General features: G+C 40.1%; 1 long non-coding RNA gene across 2 annotated transcripts in view; it reads left to right on the plus strand.

The window, feature by feature from the left end:
- LOC106829898 (uncharacterized) overlaps positions 1 to 19,358 on the plus strand; it is an 89,623-nt gene that overhangs the window by 16,744 nt on the left and 53,521 nt on the right. For both annotated transcript variants that reach the window (XR_011501912.1, XR_006525630.2), the window contains exon 4: positions 14,669 to 14,852. This is a non-coding gene — a long non-coding RNA (uncharacterized lncRNA). The remainder of the gene's footprint in view (positions 1 to 14,668; positions 14,853 to 19,358) is intronic.

A 19,358-nucleotide genomic window follows, 5' to 3' on the forward strand; every position in this document is an offset into this window, starting at 1 on the left:
GAAATACCCAGACACTTCCTTCCTGAGGTCACTGCAGGAATTCGCCGTCTCCTTCTAAGACCTTTTTTGTTCATGTGTGTGCCTTCTCAGGGCTCCTAAGCTGTAATGAGGAGTCCTCAGAGGAGGGAGCTTTACTCACTCTCCTTTGCCCACAGTCGTTCCCGGAGTGGCTGCTTCCCTTCCTAGCCCAAAGTGCGATCAGGGCATACAACTGACATCGAGTTGTCACATCCTGAGGTGGATAGACTTGATGAGATGACAGAGAGGAACTGTATGACTTCACTGGTTAATTCCTCACCATACTGGGTAAAAGATAACTTTGTACAGACTTGCATGACCAGTAATGCTGTCACTGGGAGAATGCATTCTAGGATCATAATTTTAAAAAGTTAAAAAAAGAAGTGTTTAGCTCTAGTTGGCAAAGACCTGGACACAGGGAACGATACAGTAGCCTGCCTTAAAGCATCACGAGGGATGAAGGAGACTGGGATGGCAAGGACTTCATATGAAGAACTCGTTTTCCAGCTCCATGGCATTTTCCCCCCTTCTGTAGTCAGTTTTTTGGTTTGCTGTTTGAAAAGTTTGGAAAGGATTCTAAGCTAAAAAGAAGCTAACAATAATTACTTTCTAGGTTAGAATAATTGCTATTCCAAACACTGATCACCTCGTCACTCATTTAAACCTTATAAAAATCCCATAGGAGGATCAATCACTCGTGTTTTACAGATTTGGAAAGAGCACAGATTTTAAGAAACCTGCCCAAGGTCACACAGCTGGTCAGCCACAGAACCAGTATTCAGGCTGGGAGTCTGGCTTCAGAGACCACACTCTACTCTGCTTCCTCTTTTAATAAATCAAATGATAGGACTCTGAATTCTACTTAGAGCTCTTCTGATAATTTTCTGTGTTATCTCAGGCAAGTCATGTCACCTCCTTGGGCCTTAGTTTCTTCATTTAGCTAAAAAATTCAGTGATCTTATAGATAACATTTATGTCATTCCCTTCCCCAACCCCTGCAATTCTAGGATGCAGCTAGAGAGAGAAATGCAATTTGCCTCAAAGACAAATCTGGACTAGGCTTTGCATCTAGCTCTTCTTCTGGTCTTGGTTCGGCTTTCTCTGCAGGAGAGAACTGCTCTTCTACAGCAGGTCTCTGTTATAAGCAGAGACAATTCCCTTGGGGCAGCAGGTCTCATTGGGCCAAGCCAACCTAGTGATAAAGAGGAGTTCATTCTAACTTTCGCAAGAAAAGATTTAAGAGAGGGCAATCCACTGAAATGGAGACATTCTTCAATTAGGAAATGCACCATTCCATGTTTCTAAGAAAACTTTTTACCCCATGGAGCACAGACATTTTAAAAGGAGAGACAATATGGTTCTGAAGACAAAGCACTAAATTGAATGAGGGAAATGCCTTTTTCCCGTTGATTTGGCACATGTTCCTAGCAAGTCATTTGGCCATTTTAGGCTTCTGTTTCTTTGGTGAAGTTGCTGTGATAAGGCCTGACGAATCACCTGCAAAACTCTTTGGAAATATTGACTTCTGATGATCTCATTCAACCCGGGGAAGTGAGGTTTCTCAGCATCTCAAGTCTGTAAGTCTGCAAGGGGTCCTGCAGCCCTGGCCCCTAGTGGTTGAGCAGTGCTTCCGTATCCATGTGATGTTCTGAGCTGACTCCAGCAGTGCAAGGATCTGGGTGTACAGAGTGCCAGCTCCAGGTAGGAAGGCTGCTATTGACTTGAGCAACAGGTATACCCCACAGGTAGTGGGGTCAACTGAGATTGAGCTCTTTGTGAAAATGGCAATAACAAACATGGAGGATGAGACAATGGTGTTGATTTTGTGGTGACTCACCATCACCAATAAAATAACTTACTTCATGAGATACTGCATACAAAACTATGCTTATATTTGTGAAACTAGTTCTGTTCTAGATATTACAATATACTTCAGACCAACTTTCTAATTCTTTATCTCCCAAAGCAAAATCCATCCCTTTCTCCCTTTTCCCATGAATAGGTCAACATTAGCCACAGTCATGTTTTAGTCTTTAGAAAAAAAAAATATTTTAGCCTAAATTTCTTCTTCCATTCTTTTACAATGTCTTTATTTTCTGGCTTTTGTTCCCTGCATTCCACAACTCACTCTTGTCTTTGCTTCTGACCTTTATGGGAACGCCTCAAGACTCAATTTCCATTAAGTGAGATCTTATTCCATAAATGTCTAGGCAATGTGCCTAGGAGGAGAGCAAACCTTTGCCCTGACATCGGAGAAGCTGAGCACAGATATGGTGCTGAGGTGGAGGAGCAGGGGATAATGCTCGAAGGGAAGATTGGAGTCATATTGAGAAAAGTTCCCTATGTCACATTGAGGAGGTTAGATTTTAAGCTGTGAACAGCAAGAGTTCACAGAAGCTTTATATAAATATCACACACACACACACACACTTGGATTTAGGCATCTTTTTTAATAAGGTTTAGTTTATAGTTCAACACAAACATTTGACGATTTTGTGTTAGACTCTGCAGTAGGTAGTTGGGGTACAAAGATGGGTAAAACATAGTTCTTGCTTTCAAGGATGAGTCAGAACTATATCAGGACAAATAATAATGTAGGAGGAGTTCAGATTAAATGCTTAGCTTTCATGTTAATAGAAGTTTTTAGGCAGCAGAAGGACAATTTTTAAAATTTAAATAAAATAGCTCTGTTGTTGGAGTGGAGGGTAAACTAGAGAATAGAAATTGGCGAAGTGTTAACTGTAAATTTCCATTCAGCGTTGGTTGTCTTCATTGTTATGATGTTTTCCTGTCAATTTTGGTCCTTTTGACATGTGAAACCTGGTATTCCACACTTTGGGAAATCCTACCCAATGGATTTCTTTCTAGGATTCAGTAGCTAACACTCACTTGGACAGAAAAAACAAAATGATAATATCAAGAGAAGAAGTCAATTGGTGCATGGCCAGATTTGCTTTACATACCAAGAATTCTTTCCTGTTTCCAAATGTTCTGGGTAGATGTAGATTATTTGGAGATTGTCCAGCTAAGACTTCTTATAAATAAAAAATGTTGCTATAATTAAAATCTTTCAGGCCCCAGTTACCTTTTTCCAATAATTCACTTGTGATTTATACTTGGAGACATATATAATATCAAATTACCTAAGTGGGGAGGAGGAGGAAGGGAAAGAAAACTAAGCCCTGTTGTAAGGATCAGTTGTCAGAATACTGCTGACTTCGTAAACCACTCAGGCTTTTTTTCCAGGCAACACATGATGTATTTATAGCCTTGTAATTTGGTTACCTATCACTTAGCTTAAATGTGAGTCACCCATGAAATATATGCACAGAGACCAGATGTACTAATTACAAAGGTAGAGTGCATGTGGGAGGGCCCTGTTAAGACCCTTGTTTAACAACAGTGGCAAATTGTGGGGAAAGGATCATTTATCATTAAATGACATTAAGACTCAAATGTCAGAACTTTCTGAGTCTGGCTTTAGAGGGCCATTCAGCCTTGCTCCTGTCAAGCTGGGCTCCCTATCTTGGAGTCACAGTTTTCCGGTGTGATGCGGTGTGTTTGTTTCATGGAGCAGGGGTGGGCCCCTGGAGGAGGATAGTGGCGGGAAGGATGGTAAGGGAGGCTATAGGCGAGGGAAGAGCTATTTGAGTGGAGTCGTTTGTAGTTAACTTAATTTTGCTTCCAAAGTGACGTTATGACATAGCCATGAGAAATTACTTTTTATTTATTTATTTTTAAGCCTTCACATTATTCTTGTCCTGGAACAATTTCCCATTCCAGGTTCTATCTGGTGAAATCTTGTCCATCTCTCAAAATCCATTTAACAAGTGACTCAGGTCTTACGTTTTCTTGCAATCGTATACTACCGTATTAAATTCAAACTGAAGGTGTCATATTTAGAAGTAAGAAAAACTTAAAGTTAAAAGTGAACACATTGTCCTGTATTAAACAAAGGTATATTTAAGGTTATTTCCTTGATTATTTCTAAAACTTTCTTCTGTGGACTTGTAAAATTATGGTTTCCACCTAGCCTTATGAGGAATGAATTAGCTACTCTCAGGACAGATGGCATACTTTCCTCCCACTATGCTTGTCCTTACGCCAAAAAAAAAAAAAACGAACCAGATGTTGGGGAATTTTCTTAAGCAAAGTTATGTATTCAAGAGCCAGCTAGACCTGGAAAATTAATTCACTCTTCTCTGAATTTGAATGCAGTGTTTTCTCTCTCAACTTAACTGAGTGGTCCATTTCAGCTATGGAGACCTACCTTCAAGATGTTTTGGCAGCAAAGAAACTCAAAGCCAGATTAATCACTAAATTACAAACAGTGAGCCACAGTATTTAAAAGCAAGCTCAACACAAAATAATGTTTTCATGCTGTTTAAAAGACTCACTCCAAGCATCCTTTTGGAGGTTGCGTGGCTGTTAAATACACCTAACAGGTAGGGAGAGAAAATTACCCCTTGGTGCTGGGATACTTTTTTGTGGAGCTACAGTCATACCTGGGCACAGGAAGGATGAAGTCCCTGCCACCAGTGCTGAATGTGGTTGCTGGCAGGTTTTGGTAACTGATTCAGAGCTGCTGGTGGTCACTGGGAGACATCTAGAATTATGGCCAATGCCTGACTTCAAGGCTCTTGGATTGGAAAGACTCAGCCACATGCACTCAAATAAATCATCCTCCTCCCGAATTCCTTCATTGTACACACAAAAACTTCATTCGAAACTGAAACAAAGATGGCATTCATTCGTTCATTCAAGAGATAATTGCTGAATGGGTATTATATTCTGTGTACTGCGTGAGGTGGAAAGAAATAAGATATATTTCTATCAACCTCCTATCCTATCCAAGCTAGTGTGGATGAGTTGTTCTTGGTGAGCTTATACGAAGTCCTAGAGATTAATAGCAGCTTTTTCTAAACTGCTCGTGTATCATTTTAAAAACAATTTTTAAAAAAATGTAAGTAATCTATGAAAGTGGCTTAAGAAAGTAAATAGTGTGGAAGGGCTTATACTGAAAAGTATTATTACTCTGTCACTCTCCTCACTTCTCAGAAGTCCCTACATTTAACCATTTCTGTGTTTAGTTCTTTTGGCAGTAACCTCCATATCTGTAAAAACATGCTTACTATGAATTCTTGATTCATCTGCTGTAGACACTTTGTATTGATATCCTGCTATGGTAGGTGGGAATTTAGCTCATTCGCCACCCCCATTTTTCTTTCTCTTTGTTATGCTTGGCTTAGCGATGAGGATACATTCTGAGACATGCATTGTTAGGCGATTTTGTCATTGTGTGAACTTCATAGAGTGCACTTACACAAACCTAGATGGTATAGAGTACTACACACCTAGGCTGTATGGTACTAATCTTATGGGACCACCAGTGTATATGCAGTCCATTGTTGACCAAAACATTGTCATGTGGTACATGACTGTATGATTATATCACTATTTTTAGTTCTTCTAAGGTTGCTTTTGTGTCTCAAAATAATGTACTTAAACCTCTCTCAATCAATCAGCTATTGACATAATCTCTTGACCATTCACTTTGTAAGTGATATCCCCACCCTCTGTCTTTTTTTTTTGAGTACACCTCCTTCAACTTCTAGCTCCTCTCAGCTATAATTTGCTTTCACAGTGTCAAGGTTGATAATATTTACACTGTTCTGTAACATAATTATTTATGTTAAAAAGTCATTTAAAGTGATCCATTGTAGGGTTTTCTGAGGACTTATGTCAAGCTCAGTAGATCATCATTTCCGGAAAAAGCCCTTCTTTGAAAATTGTGGCAGTATTCTGTTTTCAGTATTCTGGCCTTCCTCCTGCAAACTGTAGTTCCTCAAAGGTTGTTGATAATGATTCTGAGCTCAAACCTACAGGTCCTTCCAGTACCTTGCATTACAATGTATCTAGCTTACAGTTTTGACTTAGTTTAACTCAACTGTGATCTTTTAATATCTTCTCACCCAATCTTGTTAGCCCTCATTTTCCTCCCTTTTTGTTTGGCCTTCCACACTGGAGGCCATCCTTGATGCAGGAGAGTGAGCCACCTTCCTTTACCATGTTCTACCATCCGTAGACACTGTGCCAGCTTCCTGGGGCTACCTCTTCCCTCCCTTATTTCTTTTCTAAACAGAACTTTAAACATCCCTCATGCCAGTCTGCAGTTCTTTCCTGATGAAAGTGAAAGCTCGGGTGAATTATGTGTCAGTAATAAGAAATTTAGCTTTGGGTTATTTATCTTGCTGAATTCACACCACAACAATAATAACACTATTTTTAAAAAGTACTTTTTTTTTTGAGGAAGATTAGCCCTGAACTAAAATCCACCGCCAATCCTCCTTTTTTTTTTTTTGCTGGGGAAGATTGACCATGAGCTAACATCCATGCCCATCTTCTTCTACTTTATATGTGGCATGCCTGCCACAGCATGGTTTTATAAGTCATGCATAGGTCCCCACATGGAATCCAAGCTGGCGAACCCTGGGCAACCAAAGCGGAGTGCAGAACTTAACTACTACGTCACCAGGCTGGCCCATTAAAAAAGTACTTTTTGATGTACAAAGTACTTTTCCTATATCATATCAATTAAACCTCACAACTCGAATTCAGAGAGGTCAAATAACTTGATTAAGATCATAGCTAATGTGTGATAAACCAGCCCAGCAACTCAGATCCAGGACCCTCTTCCCTTCCACTCTAACATGCTGCTGGTACAAGTTCTTACCCTTGGGAAATTTTTATGAGTAACCTAAATATATGTGGCTATAATATGAACTGTTTTTATCCCAATTTTATTGAGATATAATTGACATGTTGTGTAAGTTTAAGGTGTACAATGTATTGATTTGTTACACTTATATATTGTATAGCAATTACCACGTGGTCTTAGCTGACACCTGCATCCCTTCGCATAATTATCATTTCTTTTTTGTGCCGAGAACACTTAAGATCTACTGTCTTAGCAACTTTTAAGTATGTAATATAGCATTACCAGCTATAATCACCATGCTGTACATTAGATCTCCAGAACATGTCAATCTTATGACTGGAAGTTTGTATTCTTTGACCAATATCTCCCATTTCCCCTACTCCCAGCACCTTGGTAATCATCGCTCTACTCTCTGTTTCTCTGATGAACTGATTTTTTTTCAGGATGAACTGAATTTTAATCTCAGTGAATAAAAAAAGGATACTCAATCACTCTAAAATAAAGGATTATTTCAAAATAGTATGTTGATCTCATGCAGTATTAAGGTCATAGGGACCTGAAGATAAAACATTGAAAGAGACTGACAAGTTTCAGATGAGGCTTAAATCACGTGATCACACTTCTCATATCCAAGTGGGGTGTGTGTTTGTGTGTGTGTGTGCATGTCTGTGTTGGGCTGACATGATAGGCCCCTGATTGTCCCTTCTTCCACTCCTATCCAACGTGCTGAAACCTTTTCTACCCAAAGTATAAAACTACAGTGAATAATGTAAAATTGCAAATCTAGATGTTCACAGCTTTTGTAAGCTTCTGGAGGACATATCAAAACATTTCTATCTCTCTTCTGCTCTTGAATCACCCACATGGCACCTTATCTCAACCCTGTCTTCAGTGATGTGTTCTTTCTTGGGCTGAGCTCTGAGGTCCAGGTCTGTGGACCTAAAATGGACTAGATGACTTAGATGAAGGTGCAGGAGTCAGTATTAGAGATGTGGTCAGGACTGAGGTTGAGCAGTTACAAGGGAAATGGCTAATAGGTGGAAAGATGCCAAGGCAAGTCCAGGAACAGGTAAGCTTGGAAAGCAGAGAGGCCTTCATGCTGGAGGTAGAGGAAAAGTCCTGATCTAAGAGTTCCACAAACCGACTGAAATCAAACAGTCTCTTTTATCAGGAGACTGTACATTTACACCTCTAATGCCACTCCCCCCAAAGACCCTTTTTATTCTAAAGGACTAGGGTCTTTAGTTGGTTTGGTCATCCAGTAAGAGAGATGACTGTTTTGTGCAGACCTGCTTGACACCCCATTTGTGGATAATGTTGTGCCTCCAGATGGGTTTGCATATCTTTCGAGAGTTCAGGTTTTCATTTCACCTTAATTTGGAGTAAGTAGATTACCTGGGATTCTTGTGCTTCTCGTCATTGTAGTTTTCCTCCTCAGGAATTCTATGTTCCTGGACTGGAATGGGCTTGGGCCAAGGCCAGAGACTTGGCTTTGACAAGCTTGAATCTTATCCTCAGAGAAAATGTGACCTGCCTTGGTACTCATTTCTGGGGGGACCTGAATCAACATGTTTTAAGTCATAATTGGCTTTGTAGGCTCCAGAAACAAGACTTGACCTGTTTTTTGAAATTAGGATGTTTTTCAGGTCATACCTGATGAAGAAAACATTAGAACTATGCTTACCAATGTAGAAATTAGTTCAGACCGAATGTTGATTGATAGATTCGTTCATTCCATTCAACAGATATTTATTGAATGCCTAGTACTATAAACTGAGAAAATAAGAAATAATACGGTATTATCTCTTCCTTCAGGGTGCCCATAGGAATTGTGGAGGCTGTGAATAGAAAGTGTGTTGAGTACTATGGCTGGTTTGCTTTGCATTAGAGAATTTCAGCACAGCTCTGCAAACAAAGCTCTTTACATCCAATATTGTCCTCTAAACAGGTTTTTTTTTTTTTTTTTTTCATTAATGACCAATCCGATATGTTGGCTAAATGTAGGTTTGTTCATTTAGGAGAAACATTTCAATGCATGCAACTGTTTTGATTTATTCCTGTGTGTCCTTCATGCCCAAAGAGACTAAAAGGAATTGGCCTGTGTGTCCCACACTCGCGTAGAAGCACCACAGATATTGCATATTAAGTTCAAAGTGTCAAAGAGAAAATTTTCAGTTTAGAATTTAATCAGCACACCTTTATTTCTGCTGGAAGAGCTAAATATGTATGATATTGTGCACCTTTAGATCCCCCCCTTTCTGAAAACAAAAACTCTACTCCTTATTAATTAGCATGATAATTTTTTCAAAAGTGACCAGGAAATTGTCTTAGGTTAACTCCTGTTTAATGTGGTTTTCTGAATGAATATTTGTTTTGACATGTGAGATTCTGCCCATTTTTATTAGAAGCCCAAATGAGAATTTAATGTGTGTGTGCGTGTTTGTGTGTGTGTGTCTAGTGGTGGTAGTGATGGTGGGAGCACCAATTATGTTCCAATGCATCAGTATAACTCACTATTTTTAGTCATTATTATTCACTTGGTTCCTCTTACAATATGAATAGAAGGAGAAAAACATTTATAGATTACTTAAAACATTTTACCAGAAGAAAGGGAACAAATTAGCCACTTGAATCACTAGCTTTGCAGAGGAGAATGAGCAGAAGATATATTTAATCTTTCATCAAAGACTTTATTTGAAATTACTAATATACAGTTCCACTCAGAACAGTGCTGAATGAGTTATTAGAACATTTAAACAAGATCATCATTGTTTTTATTAGCAGCATTATTCCTTACTCCTTTTGTTAGAAAAACACCCTGCAGTGTGTGCAGATCTGTTTAATTGCAATGCTTTTACATTTTCCCTCAAATGTAGTTGACTTATTTTATAAATATTTCAAGTACATAATTGCTATTTTGCTTTAATGAAAATCACAAATGTATTTAGATCATCTAAGGGGTTAGAATCCATTTGCTCCTGTGTCAGGTTTATAGGAGAGATAAGTATGACTTGTTGACTTTGTAAACTATGATCCCGGGGGAGGGTCTCTCACCTTCATGACCCCTCTTTGTACATTTTCAGCATGAAAGACTAAGGGATGTAGTGACAGCAATGGCATCAGACAGACTTGGGCTCAAAGCTCAGTTCTTTCACTTACTAGTTGGGGGACCTTGGACAAGTTCTTTACCTTCTTTCAGCCTCTGGAATGTTTTTTAGGATTTATTGAGAATAATAATACCAAACTTGCCATAATGATATAAAGATAAAAAGATAATATTAAGCACCTAACAGAGGGCCAGGCAAATAGTAAGTATTCGTTAAATGTCAATTTCTTTCCTTGTTCTCTGTGTTTTATTGAGAGAAGAGGCTTGCTAAGGTTCTGATCTCAGTCAGCAGAGATCCATGTGCTTTTCCTTATTATTGAGGTTAAGAACCCTGATTTAATCCAGGACCATTCCTTCTGTATGTTGTGCAGAGAAGCGTATCTTTATCCTCATCCATCCTTGTCTTTGTGGTTCAACAGTGATCACAATAGCAAATGTGAAGATGCAGTGCTTATCTGGAACAGGAAAAGTGAATCAGATGTAGAATCCAGGGCATGGCTAAAGATGCTGGGAAGTTTGCATGAGGTGGACTCTCCGGGAATCCAGAAAAGCAGATGTCTTTGCAAGGATGTGGCATTGGGGGTGGGGTGGAAGCTGAGGAAAAACAAGGGTGGGGAGGTGGGCGGGGGTGTTGTCCTTTTTCTTGGGGCAGAAGAAGCCATGTGCATCTGCAAATAATCCATCCCATAGCCAGTGATTGCTATTTGCTCCTAGAAAAAATCTGGGAAATAATCCACATTCTTGTCACTTCACCCTGCAATGCTCTGCCCACACAATGCTCACTGACACTTTGAAATGAAATGGGTTGTTTCAATTAATGGCATAGTCAGGTGATTTCCCATACAGGCATATCTTTCTTAAGGCCTTGTGCTGTTGAAGATAACTTGCAAGCATAAGCTCATGTGGCTTTCATGTGCTGCTGTCCTGCTGTGCGCACAGAAGTAAACTTGTCTTGAATGCATGGCCTTGAAAATGTGGGATGTCCAGTGCTTTCCCTGGTATTGCTGCCCAGAGAATGAGTGGAATTTACTTAACTTTATTGTTATTTGTCCCATATGCTACTTCCATGGGCCAATTTTCAACCTGTCCTACAGGTGTAATGGAAACTGAGGCAGCGGGGCCAAATTGACTGTCCATCAGTCATTTCTGAGGTCTGGAGAAACCAAAGGCCAACGTGGGAATTTTTAGCCATTCCAGAGTGAGCTTGTAAGATCACCAGGCCTTCCTGGGAGTGGAAGCCTTTTCTATACGTCTCACGGAGCCCAGAGCAACATCTCAACTACAAAATAGTTGCTCCATAATTACTTTTTGGATGAATGAAAGTTTCTTTGGGACAACTCTTTTAATGTTTGCCACTTAGACTTGTGGACAGCTGTGTTTTTTGTTGTCATCATTGTCAATACTATCATTATAATTGTCATCAGTAGGAAACATCTATCAAGTACTACCCAAGATGTGGTGTAAAGAAAAATTAGAGAGACAACCTAAGTAGAGTTTTTGATGGCAGGGTACAAGTCTTAATGGACTTCTTATTCCTAGAGCCTAGCACAGTGCTGGACATAGTAGAGGTACATTAGGTTGTTGAACGATACCTGAAAGTGTGAATGTGTGATAAGAACAGCTTGGTGAAAAGCTGCGGTAGCTGAAGAGCAACTTTTCCATTCCCATTTTTCTCTCTTTTTATCAAACCACCTCCCTAGCACCTCCCACCCCACACCTGAGAGAACTCTGTTTTTCTTTAGTTTGGGAAAAGAGTGTCTATTGCATCTCAGTGCTGTTACTTGGATCTGTTAAGGTGAGCACAGAATGTAGCACTGCTGTAACATTAGGATCTTGGCTGCCTTGAAATATACAGAGAGAAGAATTCTTTCGAATACTAGAAATAGATCAATATCCTGCTCCTGTTCTTTCTCTGTGCCCAGAACACCCACTGAAGTCAGGAGGAGCTGCGGGTGTGTGGAACAGTGGAATGGGGGCCTTTGTCTGTTAATTTGAGTTTTATTCTGTCATTTCTCTCCATAAGGGGATTCTGAAAAATGAATGCATTTATCAGGCTATTAATAACCATATTTCTCCCCTAATCATTATGATTAAGTCGTTGGTACTGCCAGGTGCCTGCAGCTTCCATCACACAGCTCTGAACAATTTTGCTTTACCGTTTGACTACATGGAGATGCTCTGACTGACTGTGCCAGAGGAGTTGCTGCTGATCTTTCCTTCTCTTGTCAGTCGATTTAAATTCATACTGAAAACAAAGAGTAAAGTTTAAAATAATATTCTAAATCATAAAAGTCATTCTTCAGTTAAGGAACAATAAGTCAGCTTTCCTTTTATTAGACTGTTCCCAACGAAGATTTTATGGTCAAAATGTCACAGCTGGTTTTTACCACATTTTCTCTTCTTCCATCCTGAGTGTCTCATGATCCAGTCATTCAGTGCAGACTGCTGTCCGGAACCCTTTATTCTCCCCATTGTATTTCCTGCAAAAATGTCCTACATCTCCACGGATTAGCAGCCCCCTCCCCTCCAATACTCCAGGTTATACTTAGCAGAACCAGATAGCAGATCAGAGTACAGGCCCTGGAGAGAGCCTGCCTAGTTTTGAGGCCCAGCTCTGTCATTTACTAGCTCTGTGAACTAGGCAATCGGACAACCTCACTAAGCCTTTGTCTCTTCATGTGAAAATTAGAGTTATAATAGTACCTACCTCTTGGGATGGTGATGAAGATTAAAACTTTCCTGGCACATTAAAAGCGCTCATTACGAGCCGGCCCCATTGCGTAGTGTTTAAGTTTGTGGGTTCCGCTTTGGTGGCCTAGGGTTCACAGGCTCAAATCCTGGGCGCAGATCTATGCATACCACTTATCAAGCCATGCTGTGGTAGACGTCCCACATATAAAATAGAGGAACATGGGCTTGGATGTTAGGTCAGGGCCAATCTTCCTCAGCAAAAAGAGGAGGATTGGTGGTGGATGTTAGCTCAGGGATAATCCTCCTCCTCCTCCTCAAAAAAACCCCCCACTCATTACATGGTAGTTTTATTATTATGAGAAAGAGAAAAGCAGTCCCTAACGTCTAGGAGCTAGACTGGCACAGAGAGGTCTCGGTGCTCTCCTGTTGAACATAAGCAATTCCACAAAATGTCAACATCAGGCAGGGCCACTCTGTGATCATGGAGGGTTCAGGAAAAAAAACCCCAACAAAACAAGACCACTGTGTAACCATGTTTGAACACAGACAAAATAGGGACATTGTCCAATCCACAAACGTGACCAAACATTTCTTTATTCTGGCTCATATGAGTGACTGCTGACTCTTTACGAATTATAGTGTTTGCTTGGCTCTAGCCTTCCCTCTTTCTTGATAAGACTTATTAAGACACTCAGTTATAGAAGTACTCCCACTTCCTGATAGCACCCAATCCAGAGCAAATCTCGCTTCCTTAAACCCTCCCCCAAATCACCTAACAGAGCCCAAAGTCTATAATAAGTCCTTTTTCACACTTTCTTACAGAACACCCCATGGTTTCTCACTACGTGTGTTCTCCCTTACTGCAGCATGCAATAATCCCAATTTATTCAACTACAGATGTGTTTCTGGTGGCCTCTGGCTGGAGGGCATTGACAATTATTATTATTTTTTGATAACCACAAGTCACAGGATTTAAGTGCATATAGCATAGAGCAGTGGGAAGGACACTTGGGGACCTTGGACAAATCATTTAATGTCTCTGTTAGCTGTCCCATCTGTTAAAATTAGGGGATTGGGCTCATGAATTCTATTCTTTCTCCAGCACCAACATGCTATGAGTATGTGTCAGACACTTACCAACATTAGGAGTGCCATGGAACAAAAATAGTTAACATGGAAATGTTGTCAAACGTCCGATCTTTCCTAGCCTGCCAAAGAGAATCCCGTAAATACCAACCCAATTTCTCCTGTCCTCCCGCCTCTTTATGGAAAAGCCTTGTCTTTCTGGGAGATGGGCTAGTATGATGACAGTAGAGGGAGGAGAAGATGGAAAGAAAACCACACAGGCTGGGGGTGGAGGAGGAGGTTTTCTGGGGATCACAGAGGGTGGCAGAGAGAGATATTAAAACATCAGAAGGAAGTAGATGAAAGGAAGCAGAGAAAAGAGGAAAGTACTGTGTAAATCATGTATCTGGATACTCTTTATTGCCTTTTAAGAAGAAACAAATAAATAATAGGATTGATTATTAAATTATTCGGGTTGTTACATTGTGCTTCCTGAAGAGAGTGCTAATCAAAAACTGAACCACGTGGGCCTCTGAGTTTATTAGGATTTCAGGAATACATTTCTTCTGTAGTCAGAGAACCCACACAGAGGGGGCCCTTTCTCCTGGAGGGCTTGCCATTTTAGAGTTAGTAAAGGAAAGAATAAGCATCTTTCTTGAACGTTTCCAGCAGGACAAGGCTTTCACTACATACAGCTGCTCCTGACTCCAGTGGGAGGGACCCACAGAGTCCAGTCCCTGTGTGGGTGCTTAAACAGAGCTGAGTGGAAGGGGCAGAAATCAGTGTCATTAGTTGAAAGTGAGGTAAATAATTATCTCTCTGGCAAGGAGTTGATGAGGTTTAGTTAGTTAAAACTTTTTATTTGCATGGAAACTCAAAGAAGATAATCTTTGTCAGATCCAAGTAGCAGGGTCACTGGCTATTCTGGTTTGCCCATGATCATGGGGCTTCTGGGGATGTAGAACTTCTAATGTAAAACCAGACATTCCTTGGCAAACTAGGATCACCCTAGTTAGTATTTCTCTTCCTTCACAGCCTCAACTTTTCTTCGTTTTTTCATTCTGTTGTAGGCTGAGTGCTTCTTTCTAGTATGTTCTTTATACACGAGACCTCTGCTGAATAATGGAGTCCCAGAGCTGGAAGAGATCCTCAGATGTCATGAAGTCATCCACTGCCTCCCAGCAGGTTTCATTTGGATGGTCTGTTTTCAGATTGTCTGTTCCCAGTTGTGGGCTGGGCAAGGAGCATCCACAGGTAAGGAACGGTTGATGCTTATTCCATTATTTTATAATCCTTACTATTTGCTATTTGAATTTCTTCCCTCTTTTCCAGTTTTTTTTTTTCTTTTTACAAGTTATTATGGAATTGGAAGGGAAGTGTGGCTGCCAAGGTTTTTGCAGGAGAATTATGAGGGTGTCCTAGAGTTTAGAATTGCAGAGTTCTTAATATGTAGCAGGGGTCATGGTGTAGGGGAAATTACTGATTTGTAAGGAGACATTTAAATAAAAATTTCCAGGGAATAGGGGCCTAAACTGAGAGTTCAGTGTTTAGAAAATTCCCTAAAACTGCTATTAGAATTATAAGGAGATTGGCTTGTCTAGTTCTTTAACAAGAAAGTTGCTGACATTTCAAATTCTGTATTTGCTTAGATATGGCTGAATTCCTATCTTTGGCTGGTTAATTCTTTATATTTGGTTTTCTCTTATATCCTATTGTGATATCTGAATAGGTCTCAGTAACTCGTTTCTTTTTAATGATTTTATTTTTCCTTTTTCTCCCCAAAGCCCCCCAGTACACAGCTGCGTATTTTTAGTTGTGGGTCCCTCTAGTTGTGGCATGTGGGACACCGCTTCAGCATGGCTTGATGAGCGGTGCCATGTCCCCACCCAGGATCCGAACTGGCGAAACCCTGGGCCACTGAAGTGGAGCGTGCGAACTTAAATGCTCCGCCACAGGGCTGGCCCCAGGTCTCAGTAACTCTTAAGGTTCAAGAAGTGGAATTCATTTTTTTTTTGTAAATATATTGCCCTTTTCCACCTCATCTGGGGCAGATGATCTATCTAACCTCAGTTGTCCAGACCGCTATTGGGTCCCAGTTGCCTTGGCTTGGGTAAACTAGAGAGAAGTGGTTCCAATACTGTCTAGAAAGCCCTATTTGTCAAATTCTGGATCCCAAGCCTTGGCTCGGTTTAAAACTTCAGGACACATACATATATATATTTATTGTTGTTTTTGTTGTTGTTAGATAAATTGTTTTGTCCAAAGTTATAAGTACATGCTCACTGTAGTATAATTTGTACAATATAGAAAAATAATAGGAAAAAGAAGAAAATTACTCCGATACTACCTAGAGACAATGACTGAGTTTGGGAGTGTTTCCTTCTGCTGTTTCTTATGCAGTTTTGCTTTTTTTCATATCTTACAATATTGCACTCTAGTTTTTTCACTTGAATTATAACACGAATGTTTTTCCATTTTACTGTGAAGTCTTTTTAATAACATATTTGATGATTGCATAACATTCTATGGAATGCTGTAGCATTTCAGGTAGGGCATAGCTTGGTAGAGGAGATGGCAATGTACACGTAAAGTCAGCTTTGATTATGTTGCCAAATTACTTGGGCAGGAATATAAAATCTTATGGACAAAAAAGGTGTCCTCAGAGGGTGGGAACAGATAGATGTAGCGTATCCCACATAGCTTCTCTTGCTCTGCACTGATCCAGATGAGGCACATGGCTTCAGCTGATACTCTCCATAATAGGTCTCTGGATCTGGAAGGCTCCACAGCTCTCTCACCAGCCCTTGTATCATTGGAAGAAATTACACCAACAAACTATGCACTTTTGCCGAAGATAATCATTACAACACCAACCTTTCCTGGAACCAAACTTAGCATGAATAAGTGATGCTCTTGTCTTAGAGGATGTGTCAGTTATCAATTTATTGCCTTACAGTTACAATTCACTCTTCATTGCCTGCTCCAAGAAAATGTATATGGGCCTTTTAAACATTTTTTGTTTGCCAGATGATACCGTGTTAAGCTTTGGCAGTAGAAAGTGCCTGAAAGACATTTCAGGAGGAAAGAATTTTGCTCCCTAAACAGACTCCTAGAGTGCATGTGACTTCTCCAGCACCTGGCTTCTGCCGTGCATGGTAGGCAGCAGCACCCAGTGCCCAGCAGCTTATTCTTGCCCCTCTTCCTGGTGATTTTGTGGTGGCATGCCTCCAGTGAGTCATCTCCCTGTGAACAGCTTTCCCAACACCCTAGAGAATGGATTTCCAGCAAGTCCCAGATAGCAGATTTCCAGCAAGTTTCACCAACATGGCACCATAGCAATTTCTCTGCCATTCGTTGAGCTTTGACTGTGACCTCTCCAGTGAGGTCTGAATTTTAGCCCTGGTTGAGGAGACGCTAGAAGCATTCTGTGGGCACTCTATCTCAGCCCTGGGAGGTAGTGGCTGCTCCTTATTCCCATATTCTTTAGAGTTCTCTTTACTTCTTAGTAGCCAGTTCCTTTTTACTCCAATCTCTTGATATGATTAGTAGTTCTTTTTGTTAAACATTCTTGCTCAAATCACCACGTGTCTTCTTTCTCCTGATGGGACCCAGACTGATAAAGTGAGGAAGCAGAGGGAGAGCCCAGGTGTCTGTCTCTACCTAGTTTCTAGCATGATGGAAAGGTCACTTCTCTCAGTAGTCTACTCCCTGATTCTTAGCCTTCCTGAGCCCCAGATTCCTCATCTTTAAAATAGTGTTAATAATAGTACCTGTCTCATAGAGTTCTTGAGGGTTAAAAGAGATAACACATATAAATTATTTGAAACGTTGCCTGCCACATAGTAAATACTCAATAAATGTTATTGGTCATTATAGTTTAATTTGAGTAGATTTGACATTGAGTTTGGTTGGAGGACCACAAGTACAAATCCAGTTCTTGACAAAAGCATATATCACAGTTTACTTCACTGTTCCCACATGGTAGACATTTGGTTACTTTTACTATTTTACTATAATAAACAATGCCATAATGAACATCTTTGTGTATAAAACCAATTTATTCTAGGATTTTCTTTCTTTATGAGGGGAGATGGAAAGTCATTTATTCTTAGGGAAGTTCTCCATTAGCAGGAGTTCTGGCCTGATTCAATAAGGGAAGTAGAATTAGAAAGTACAGAATAAATCATTTTGATGATCTCTGTGACTCTGTGATTTCGCCAACTTCTCAAGAACATCTTTCTGACTCTGCTCCTTAACGTGTGACAAAACTAACTTTTTCTTTTTGAGGAAATACTAATATCTAATACACAGTAAGTCCTCTTATCATAGTTCTTAGAAAGTTTTTTGGTTCTAAGTTAGGCACCTTAGAGGTGCCCATTCTGAGTTAGTCAATCGAATTAACCAATATTTATTAAAATGCCAATTGGTTTATAAATTACACAATTTTGGATAGAATTTCAGCAGTGACTTAATAGTATGTGACCTGGGCAATTTATTTTAAGCTCGGAATCTTGGAACAATTATTTTGGCTTTTCTGAGACTCAGTTTCTTCATCCGTAAAAAGGAGATAATAATGCTCATGTTAATTCAGTTATTCAGTAATTATGTGCCAAATACCCTTCTAGGTGCTTGGAGTGCATCAGTAGAAGATAAAACCCCTGTTCCAAAGGATCTTATGTTATAGTTGGGGGAATAAAAAGGAGGGGGATGGATAATACATGATAAACATAATGCTTAAGTAAATTATACAGCATGTTGGAAGATGGTAAGTGCAATGAAAAATACAGAGTTGGAAAATAAAGGAAAAGGAAGATCCAATGTGTTTGGAAGGATTCATTTTCTAGAAGGATAGTTAGGGTAGGGCTAACTGCCCTATGAGATAACATTTGAGCAAAGACTTAAAGGAGGTAAATCCATTAGTGCTGCAGCTATATGGCCAGAAGTATTCTAGGTAGAAAGGAGAGCAAGTACAAGGGCCCCACAGCAGGAGCATGTCAGGCATGTTTGAGGAACAGCAAGGACACTGTAGCTGAAGCAGAGTGAGTGAAAGGGAAAATGGGAGGAGATGAACTCAGAGAAGCAAAAAGTCCCAGATCATGTTGGACCTTCTAGGCCATCATCGGAGCTTTAGTTTTTACTCTGAGAGAAATGAAGTGTAATGGAGGGTTTTGAACAGAGGATTGACATGATTAGACTTATATTTTATCAGAATCACTCTCTCGAGGGAGGATAACCCAGGGGGTTGAGGGTGCTATATCATCCCTGCCTCCTTCCTGTTCCCTTCCACATGGAGGAGACAACATGGCAGCTGAAAATGGGGGGGCAGTAAGGGGAGTTGGAGAGTCATGCAGAGGCGTGGGCTGAGGTTGGGGAGGTAGATGCTGGTGGGCCAGCAGCTGAGAATACTGCAGAGAGGAGGCAGTGTAGAGGTGGTAGGCATAAGAGACAGCCAGCATGGTGGGGGGTTGATTATATTGAGCAAATTAGTAAATTAATTGCACATATAAATAAATATAATGAGGATAATGGAAGCTAAGTTTCTCACTGTTGTAGAAGAAATTTACAAGCACAGAAAGGGGAAAGGCTAGAAGGAACTCTAAAGTGTGGTTTTGGAATTGGAGGTATCAGAATGAACTCTCTCAGTCTCTCATTATAGATATAAATGCATGTGTCCATGAATATACATATACGTATCTCCTAACTATGTCCACTGAGAAGCCTTACAAACAATGGCACCCTAGTAACAATGAATACAATTAT

This window comes from Equus asinus, chromosome 3, assembly GCF_041296235.1.
Source record: "Equus asinus isolate D_3611 breed Donkey chromosome 3, EquAss-T2T_v2, whole genome shotgun sequence".
NCBI lineage: Eukaryota > Metazoa > Chordata > Mammalia > Perissodactyla > Equidae > Equus > Equus asinus.